The sequence below is a fragment of the Pseudophryne corroboree genome, chromosome 11, assembly GCF_028390025.1.
Source record: "Pseudophryne corroboree isolate aPseCor3 chromosome 11, aPseCor3.hap2, whole genome shotgun sequence".
NCBI lineage: Eukaryota > Metazoa > Chordata > Amphibia > Anura > Myobatrachidae > Pseudophryne > Pseudophryne corroboree.
In genome coordinates this window covers 346,686,253-346,695,256 of record NC_086454.1, presented here as the reverse complement: position 1 = coordinate 346,695,256, position 9,004 = coordinate 346,686,253, and positions in this window count along the sequence as shown.

Genomic DNA, 9,004 nt, shown 5'->3' with positions numbered 1-9,004 from the left:
TTCTTTTTTCCGACAGTGTGATAGAAACAGGCTGATCGGTGCCAGAGCTGACGTCACACACCTGCCCTAAAAATGCTTAGGAACGCCTGCTTTTTTTCATGACACTCCCAGAAAACAGCCAGTTACCACCCACAAACGTCCGCTTCCTGTCAATCAGCCTGCGTTCGCCTAGCGATAAAAGAAGCAGGATTTTTTTGCTGTTTGGTGTCGCACCTGCATATTATGATCCATATGCATGCGCAGTCATTCGATAATCTTCCACCGCAGCGATCAGGTCTGCATTAGCAGTGCCGTAACTAGGTGTGTGCCGATGGCGCCTTGCCCACAGTGCAAATGCACTGGGGGCGCACCATCTGGCAGCACACCTGCAGACTCTATAGTGCATACTGCCGGCGCCGCGATGGCGCCGCGTGTCTCTCCCTGGCGGCAGACACTAATCTCAGTGCTGCCACTAGCTCCCCGGTCTTTTAAAGCAGCAACAGCAGCGATGGTTGACGGGACACAGGCGGCGCCGTCAGCTTGACACAGGTGGCGCCGCCAGCGAGAGACAGCAGCAGCGGCGGTGGGTGACGGAACACAGGCGGCGCCGCCAGCGAGAGACAGCAGCAGCGGCGGTGTTAAATGGGACACAGGCGGATTTCTGTAAGTGCCCTTTCAGGGTTGTGTGTGTGTGTGTGCCGTAATGTGTAAAAAAGGGGACGCTGTCTGGTGTAATGTGTAAAAAGGGGACACTGTCTGCCGTAATGTGTAAAAAAGGGGATGCTGTCTGCCGTAATGTGTAAAAAGTGGACGCTGTCTGCCATAAAAGTGTAATAAGGGGGCACTGTCTGCCGTAATGTGTAAAAAAAAGGGGACTGTCTGCCGTAATGTGTAAAAAAGGGGACGCTGTCTGCTCAAATGTGTAAAAAAAAAGGGGACTGTCTGCCGTAATGTGTAAAAAAGGGGGACTGGCTGCCGTAAAAGTGTAAAAAGTGGACGCTGTCTGCCTTAATGTTTAAAAAGGGTACGCTGCCTGCCGTAATGTGTAAAAAAGAGGACGCTGTCTGCCGTAATGTGTAAAAAGGGGACACTGTCTGCCGTAATGTGTAAAAAAGTGGACGCTGTATGCCGTAATGTGTAAAAAGGGGACGCTCTCTGCCTTAATGTTTAAAAAGGGTCCGCTGCCTGCCGTAATGTGTAAAAAGGAGACGCTGTCTGCCGTAATGTGTAAAAAGGGACGCTGTCTGCCGTAATGTGCAAAAAAGGGATGCTGTCTGCTGTAATGTGTAAAAAAGTGGGACGCTGTCTGCCGTAAAAGTGTAAAAAGGGGGACTGTCTGCCGTAATGTGTAAAAAGGGGGAATCTGTCTGCCATAATGTGTAAAAAAGTGGATGCTGTCTGCCAGAATATGTAAAAAAGGGGACTCTTCTGTAATGTGTAAAAAGGGACGCTGTCTGCCGTAATGTGTAAAAAGGGCTCTACCTAGTGTAGTGGCGCTACTGTGTGGCGTAATTTGAATAATGGAGACTACTGTGCACCGTAATATGAATTGCTATGATTTTGCGGCCACATCCCTTCCCCGTGAAGCCACGCCCCTATATATATTTTTTGCGCCAAGGGGGGGGGCCCCTAGTTTACATAAAGGGGGGCCCCCAATTTCTGCACACAGCGCTAAAATGAATGTCTAGTTACGGCACTGTGCAATAGTCCTTTAGTTCTGTGCACGCAATATGGTAGCAATTACAAGCGACCATTTCATTCTGCGTAAGCTCCACCTAAGCCTTCACCTAGTGACCTATTAATCAGGATTTACACTGTCAGGCCATAGATGGTTCAGGAAACAAATGCTGCCACTATATTACACGGATCAGTTGCTGTACTGGGGAATTGCTGCCATAAATACAGTCACAGGGGGCTATGTACTAACATAGCATACTGTCACATATTTAGGGGAAACCAACTGTGTGTCTGCTCCGCTGGAGACAGTAGGTAATCTGGGGTCACAGCTAAACGCCTGTCTCTGCTAGCAGTCACGTTTCTGCGCTGCCCGTCTAATGACTTCATAGCAGTCTCACATTCCAGCCTCCGACATCTTCCTATTTCTGTCTCACATTGGCGATGACTTCACATAACGTTCTCCAGCTGCAGCACAAACCATATACCGGACTGCGCGAGAGGTAAAGGCAATGCCATAAACCCTCTGCTTTCCCTTGTAGCTGGAACCAGTCCTCTAGTTCTATGGATTTACCACAGTGGCCCTTGAATGGGCCCCTCCGGGTGGCTGTAAAGCTGGGGACTGCACACGCTTGCAGACCAATGCTTACAACTTTGCTGAGTCGTTGCAGACTTTGGGTTGTTTACTGTGATTGTAAAATTACTTCATTTCATGCCTTTATCGGTAACCGCTGCACGCCAGTTGCTGCATTATCAATCTGTGTTTGCTGGATGTGATTTGTTCAAGTGACCACTGAGAAAATGTGGGGTGTCACCGTAACTCGCATCAGAGGTATTCTGCAGGGTGGTCTGTGTGTAAATCACCACAGGGCTCTGGAGAGGTGCAGAAGTGCCTCTTTACTCACTGCAGCATGCTGAGTAATGGCTGCAGAGGCACTTCCTGTATAATAAAGTGATGCAACTTCCTGCCCTCCACAGTAATGCAACATTACAAAATTCCACATGTTCCATTTATCTTTCTAAGCCCCCCCCCAGGAGTGATCTTCACATGTATGCGGCCAAGCTATTCCGTGTGTCAATTCTACATAAAGCCCCAACATTTTTGATGCTGACTAGACAACCTATAAATGAATGAGGACACCCATGAATCAACGGGTTTGACTGCCGGATGGGATGCCAGATATCAACGCTGGCATCTTGATGTCTGAAATACTAACAGGGGTGAGGTAAGTACCCTAAACGCTAACACTAACCCATCCCGCCCCCCCCCCCCCCCCGACCCGCAGCCTAACTCTGTACCCTTAGTGCCTAAACCAGACTTCCTCTCTGTGTGGTTAACCTTAACCCCACTCCCCTCGCAGCCTAACCCTAACCCTGCTGGGTGGTGCCTAAACCTAACCCTAAACCCCCTCTCCTCGCAGCCTAACCCTAACCCTGCTGGGTGGTGCCTAAACCTAACCATAATCCCCATTGGCCCTAGTCCGCCTGCTATACCTACGGTCGAGATGCGAACTGTTGGGATTCCGGCGTCGGTCTCCTGACCCTGCCTGGATTCTGGCGACCGGGATCTCGACAGCCATGTTAACCGAATCCTGAATCAGCTACTCTTGTACATGTAATGCCTGTTGGCACACGTCGGTCTTGTTTACAGTGATGTAATCCGGCACACAATATTGCTGGCTGGCCAACAGGAGCGTCAGATTTAGGCTCCAGGTCCCTCTGCCTGATGCAGAGGTCCTGAGCAGGCATATAGCAGCGTACCATGTAGTGCCAGTCCTAGTGAACTCAACGTTCCAGTGTGTCAGCGACACTTGATTCATAGATATATAGCATGCCATAGTAGCGGATATACCACACGCCAACCAAAGCAGCTGTGGGTCCCAGAGGGCTTGCCAACAAGACTGTATAAAGGGCATTCACGCCGGACTGCGAGCTCCGCCAAAATTCTCAGAGCGCTTGGCTGGCTGAATGCTCCCAGCAGGCTGTCAGTGATGAGGCGGCTGTTTGGTGCCGGCTCCAGCGCACGCCTGTGTCTCCAGTCCTGCAGTACTGTGCGTGTAACCAGTCATGACACACGTCTGTCGTGCAGAGAGAAGAGCCAGAACGCGCACAGAGTATGGCATGGGTACCTGCATTATATATCAGTGCCCCTTCCCAATGATATACAGATGGAGAGACGCTAATCGTCTGTGCCTGGGTGTGCCTATCGCTGGGCGTCTCCGTCCGCGCGTACATTAGAGAAACTCTCCCATTCTAGTGAATGGGGCGCATCTCTGTCCGGGGGGGCGTCCAGCTTCTCTGTGCACTCCCGGCGGAGCTAGGCTGATGGATCGCCTAGTCACGCCGGGAGTTCACGCCTGCGATGGAGCCACGCTGGATGAGTGCAGCTCCGTCTGCAGCACATCCCCATGCCTTATAATACCCATTATTGCCCCCCTCAGTCAGTGATTGTAGTAATCATATATCAGTGCCTGTAGTGTGCATCCATTATACGTTTATCAGCGTCCCTCCCCCTCCTCACTGATTTTACCAGGCACTATATTTAGTGAGGGGGGACACTGATATAATCAATACAGTCACTGACTGAGGGGTGTAATAATGGGTATTATAAAATGCTGTTATAAAATGCAGTCAGTGAGTGAGGGGGGAGGCGGGACACAGACGCGCGCCTTCAGCATGCGCCCAAAATCAGGGGAAGTTGGCTTGCGGCTAGGGGGCATGGCCTCATCACAACTGGCGCAATTGTGGGCCATGCCCACATTTTCTGCAATGTGGGGGCATGACTAGCGATCTGTGAGCTGCTGGCCGTGCCCCCCTGTCACTCTCTCACGGTGAATAGACGCTGTGCGCATGTGCAGAGCAGCAGGGGAGAGGCGTGTCCCAACTGTGCACGCAAAAAAGGGACATGGCCTATGAAAAAGGGGGCATGGCTTCGTGGGAGGGCCCGCGATCGCGAGCCATGCCCCATTTTCGTCACTGAGGGGGCGTGCGCTGTGAGCTGCTGGCATGCCTCCGCTCCTCCTGTCTGGCATGCGCACAGCGTCTATTCACCGCAGAACAGCGAGTGCAGGAGCCTCCCAACTGTCCCCCGTCACCGCAGGACAGTCCCAAAAAAATGGGACTGTCCCGCGAAAATCGGGACAGTTGGGAGGTATTATAATACCCAGTATATTAGGTATGTGTTAGGCGATGGGGCTTGCTACAGTCAGTAAACCTGGGTCACTCATATACAATGCAGTCAGGAGGGTGTAATAACGGGGAACGGGGACCTGCTACAGTCAGTGAGGGGGGCAGCAACTGAGTGGTGCCATAAGGGAAATTACAGCTGAGGGGGGGTTCACTACGATATGCCGGCGGTCGGGCTCCCGGCGACTAGCATACCGGCGCCGGGAGCCCGACCGCCGGCTTACCGACAGTGTGGTGAGCGCAAATGAGCCCCTTGCGGGCTCGCTGCGCTCGCCACGCTACGGGCACGGTGGCGCGCTACGCGTGCCACACTATTTTATTCTCCCTCCAGGGGGGTCGTGGACCCCCACAAGGGAGAATAAGTGTCGGTATGCCGGCTGTCGGACTCCCGGCGCCGGTATGCTGGTCGCCGGGAGCCCGACCGCCGGCATACTGAAGACCACCCCTGAGGGGACATCAGGGCAGTCAGTGATGGGGGAAGTAATAAACTGTAATAGAATATAAGGAGGAAAAACAGCTACTTACTGTATGTAAGGGGCATAAATCTGGAATGAGAATATAGTGCTATGGAGTGTTTGAGGGAGGGGGGGTGGGGTGCCCTAAATTGATATCTTCCTTAGGACTCCATGAGGTCTAAATCCACCTCTAGCATGCAGTAAATTAGATTAGTACATAGTAGTGATGAGCGGGTTCGGTTCCTCGGAATCCGAACCCCCCCGAACTTCACCCATTTTACACGGGTCCGAGGCATACTCGGATTCTCCCGTATTGCTCGGTTAACCCGAGCGCGCCCGAACGTCATCATCCCGCTGTCGGATTCTCGCGAGATTCGGATTCTATATAAGGAGCCGCGCTTCGCCGCCATTTTTCACTCGTGCATTGGAAATTATAGTGAGAGGACGTGGCTGGCGTCCTCTCACTTTGTTTCAGGGGGCTGCAAATATATTTATTCTGGGGACCAGCAGTATTATAGGAGGAGTACAGTGCAGAGTTTTGCTGACCAGTGACCACCAGTATTATACGTTCTCTGCCTGAAAAACGCTCCATATCTGTTATCTGTGTTGCATTGTAGTATATAGTAGGAGTACAGTGCATAATTTTGCTGACCACCAGTATATAATATATAGGAGTACGGTACAGAAGGCCACTGCTCTACCTACCTCTGTGTCGTCAAGTATACTATCCATCCATACCTGTGGTGCATTTCAGTTTTGCACAGTTTGCTGACTACCAGTATATAATATATAGCAGTACGGTACAGTAGGCCACTGCTCTACCTACCTCTGTGTCGTCAAGTATACTATCCATCCAAACCTGTGGTGCATTTCAGTTGTGCGCAGTATATATAGTAGTAGGCCATTGCTATTGATACTGGCATATAATTCCACACATTAAAAAATGGAGAACAAAAATGTGGAGGGTAAAATAGGGAAAGATCAAGATCCACTTCCACCTCGTGCTGAAGCTGCTGCCATTAGTCATGGCCGAGACGATGAAATGCCATCAACGTCGTCTGCCAAGGCCGATGCCCAATGTCATAGTAGAGAGCATGTAAAATCCAAAACACTAAAGTTCAGTAAAATGACCCAAAAATCGAAATTAAAAGCGTCTGAGGAGAAGCGTAAACTTGCCAATATACCATTTACGACACGGAGTGACAAGGAACGGCTGAGGCCCTGGCCTATGTTCATGGCTAGTGGTTCAGATTCACATGAGAATGGAAGCACTCATCCTCTCGCTAGAAAACTGCGGTGCCACTCCTAGATGGGCCAGGTGTTTGTGTCGGCCACTTGTGTCGCTTAGCTTAGTCACACAGCGACCTTGGTGCACCTCTTTTTTTTCTTTGCATCATGTGCTGTTTGGGGACTATTTTTTTGAAGTGCCATCCTGTCTGACACTGCAGTGCCACTCCTAGATGGGCCAGGTGTTTCAGTCGGCCACTTGGGTCGCTTAGCTTAGTCACACAGCTACCTCATTGCGCCTCTTTTTTCTTTGCATCATGTGCTGTTTGGGGACTATTTTTTTGAAGTGCCATCCTGTCTGACACTGCAGTGCCACTCCTAGATGGGCCAGGTGTTTGTGTCGGCCACTTGTGTCGCTTAGGTTAGTCACACAGCGACCTTGGTGCGCCTCTTTTTTTCTTTGCATCATGTGCTGTTTGGGGACTATTTTTTTGAAGTGCCATCCTGTCTGACACTGCAGTGCCACTCCTAGATGGGCCAGGTGTTTGTGTCGGCCACTTGGGTCGCTTAGCTTAGCCATCCAGCGACCTTGGTGCACCTCTTTTTTTCTTTGCATCATGTGCTGTTTGGGGACTATTTTTTTAATCTGCCATCCTGTCTGACACTGCAGTGCCACTCCTAGATGGGCCAGGTGTTTGTGTCGGCCACTTGGGTCGCTTAGCTTAGTCACACAGCGACCTCGGTGCAAATTTTAGGATTAAAAATAATATTGTGAGGTATGAGGTGTTCAGAATAGACTGAAAATTAGTGGAAATTATGGTTATTGAGGTTAATAATACTATGGGATCAAAATGACCCCCAAATTCTATGATTTAAGCTGTTTTTGAGGGTTTTTTTGTAAAAAAAACACCCGAAACCAAAACACACCCGAATCCGACAAAAAATTTTCAGGGAGGTTTTGCCAAAATGCGTCCGAATCCAAAACACGGCCGCGGAACTGAATCCAAAACCAAAACACAAAACCCGAAAAATGTCCGGTGCACATCTCTAGCATAGCTACATTAATCGTAGAGAGCGCTACAGGGGGCAAAAGCTTTCAGATGCAAGAACTGAATAAATCATTCCATATAGATTACATCAGGGCAGGTAGAGTCTCCGCTCTCCAGGCAGGTAGGTGCGCCTGAGAGGCCAAGATACCTGAAGGATATAATGTGGTTTGTAAAGTTAATGTGATTTAGCTATGAGAGGGGACGGCAGGAGATTGATCGTAACCTGCATTTATAATAATCTCTTTCCTTCTCTGCAAAACGCTCTCTCCAGTCACATTGTGAACTGCTCCACAATACTAACAGCCCACAATTTATTATTCTTATTGAGAAGTCAGTATGTTAAAAGAGATGACCCGTTCTCAAGGAAAATCCAGGCAGCAGTCTCTAGCTAAGGCATTAACGAGCAGCGTTATGCTGCCCCCTATTGAGCAACAGCAGAAACAATGAAACAAGATTTGATCATTATTAATTCCTGTTGATTTTTAATTTGCAAATCTGCATAATCCGCAATTGCATGGAGCAGGTGTTGTGAATTCTCCATCGAAAAACATCCCTATTCTGCGCTACCGGTCAGCAGCGGCTGACACCGAGCCACGCGTTCTGCGTAGGAGAAACTGAAAGATGCAATGTGCCGTTGTTTGGTGTTAAATCATAATTACAGTACATTCTGGGGTTTTGTTCTTCACACAATTCATGACCCAATTATACCATTGCTAGTTATAAAGCAAAGCAGAATTGTGTGAACGCATTATATAGTTTATAAGAATAATTAACATTTTCCAAAATAGACTTATAGCTGCACTTATTGTGCTGTAGTAAAGACGCTGTATTATATTATAGAGGTGAGAAACGTGAGCTGTTTACTCTGTCAGTGAGGGCATGTAACACAAACAAGGGAGGATTTGCCTTTGTACACAACCCTCTTACAGGAAGATAAAAGGTCATCTATTTTGTGCAATGTCATCAGCTGCAGATTTGCTTATTTGTTTGTCTTACGCCTATACAGGTATTAGCGTAATTCCCGGTTGGGGAGGTATTACTGTGCAAACTGTCTGAAATGGGAGCGTCTTGTTCTTTCCAACCCAGAATCAGGACTTATGTTGGTATTTCATAACATTTACTCTTCCCAGTGTAGCCATGCTTAATATTTATGGCATACAACATGGGATCTGGTGTAAATTATAGTTAAGTGTGTACATACTAATTTTGGTAATAGTATATGCCAGTGGTTTCCAAACTTTTTTGAATCACGGCGCCCTAGAATATCAGAATTTTTTTCACGGCACCCCTAGGCCAAAAACTTCTTATTTAGAAATTTAGAAAGAAATATTACATGTCATCCTTAGGGTCAGGTGTGTGATGAGGGACAAGATTTGCTTCTGTTTGGCCACATTTTATGACTGTCAGCCACCAGCACTGGTTTTGCCTATTATA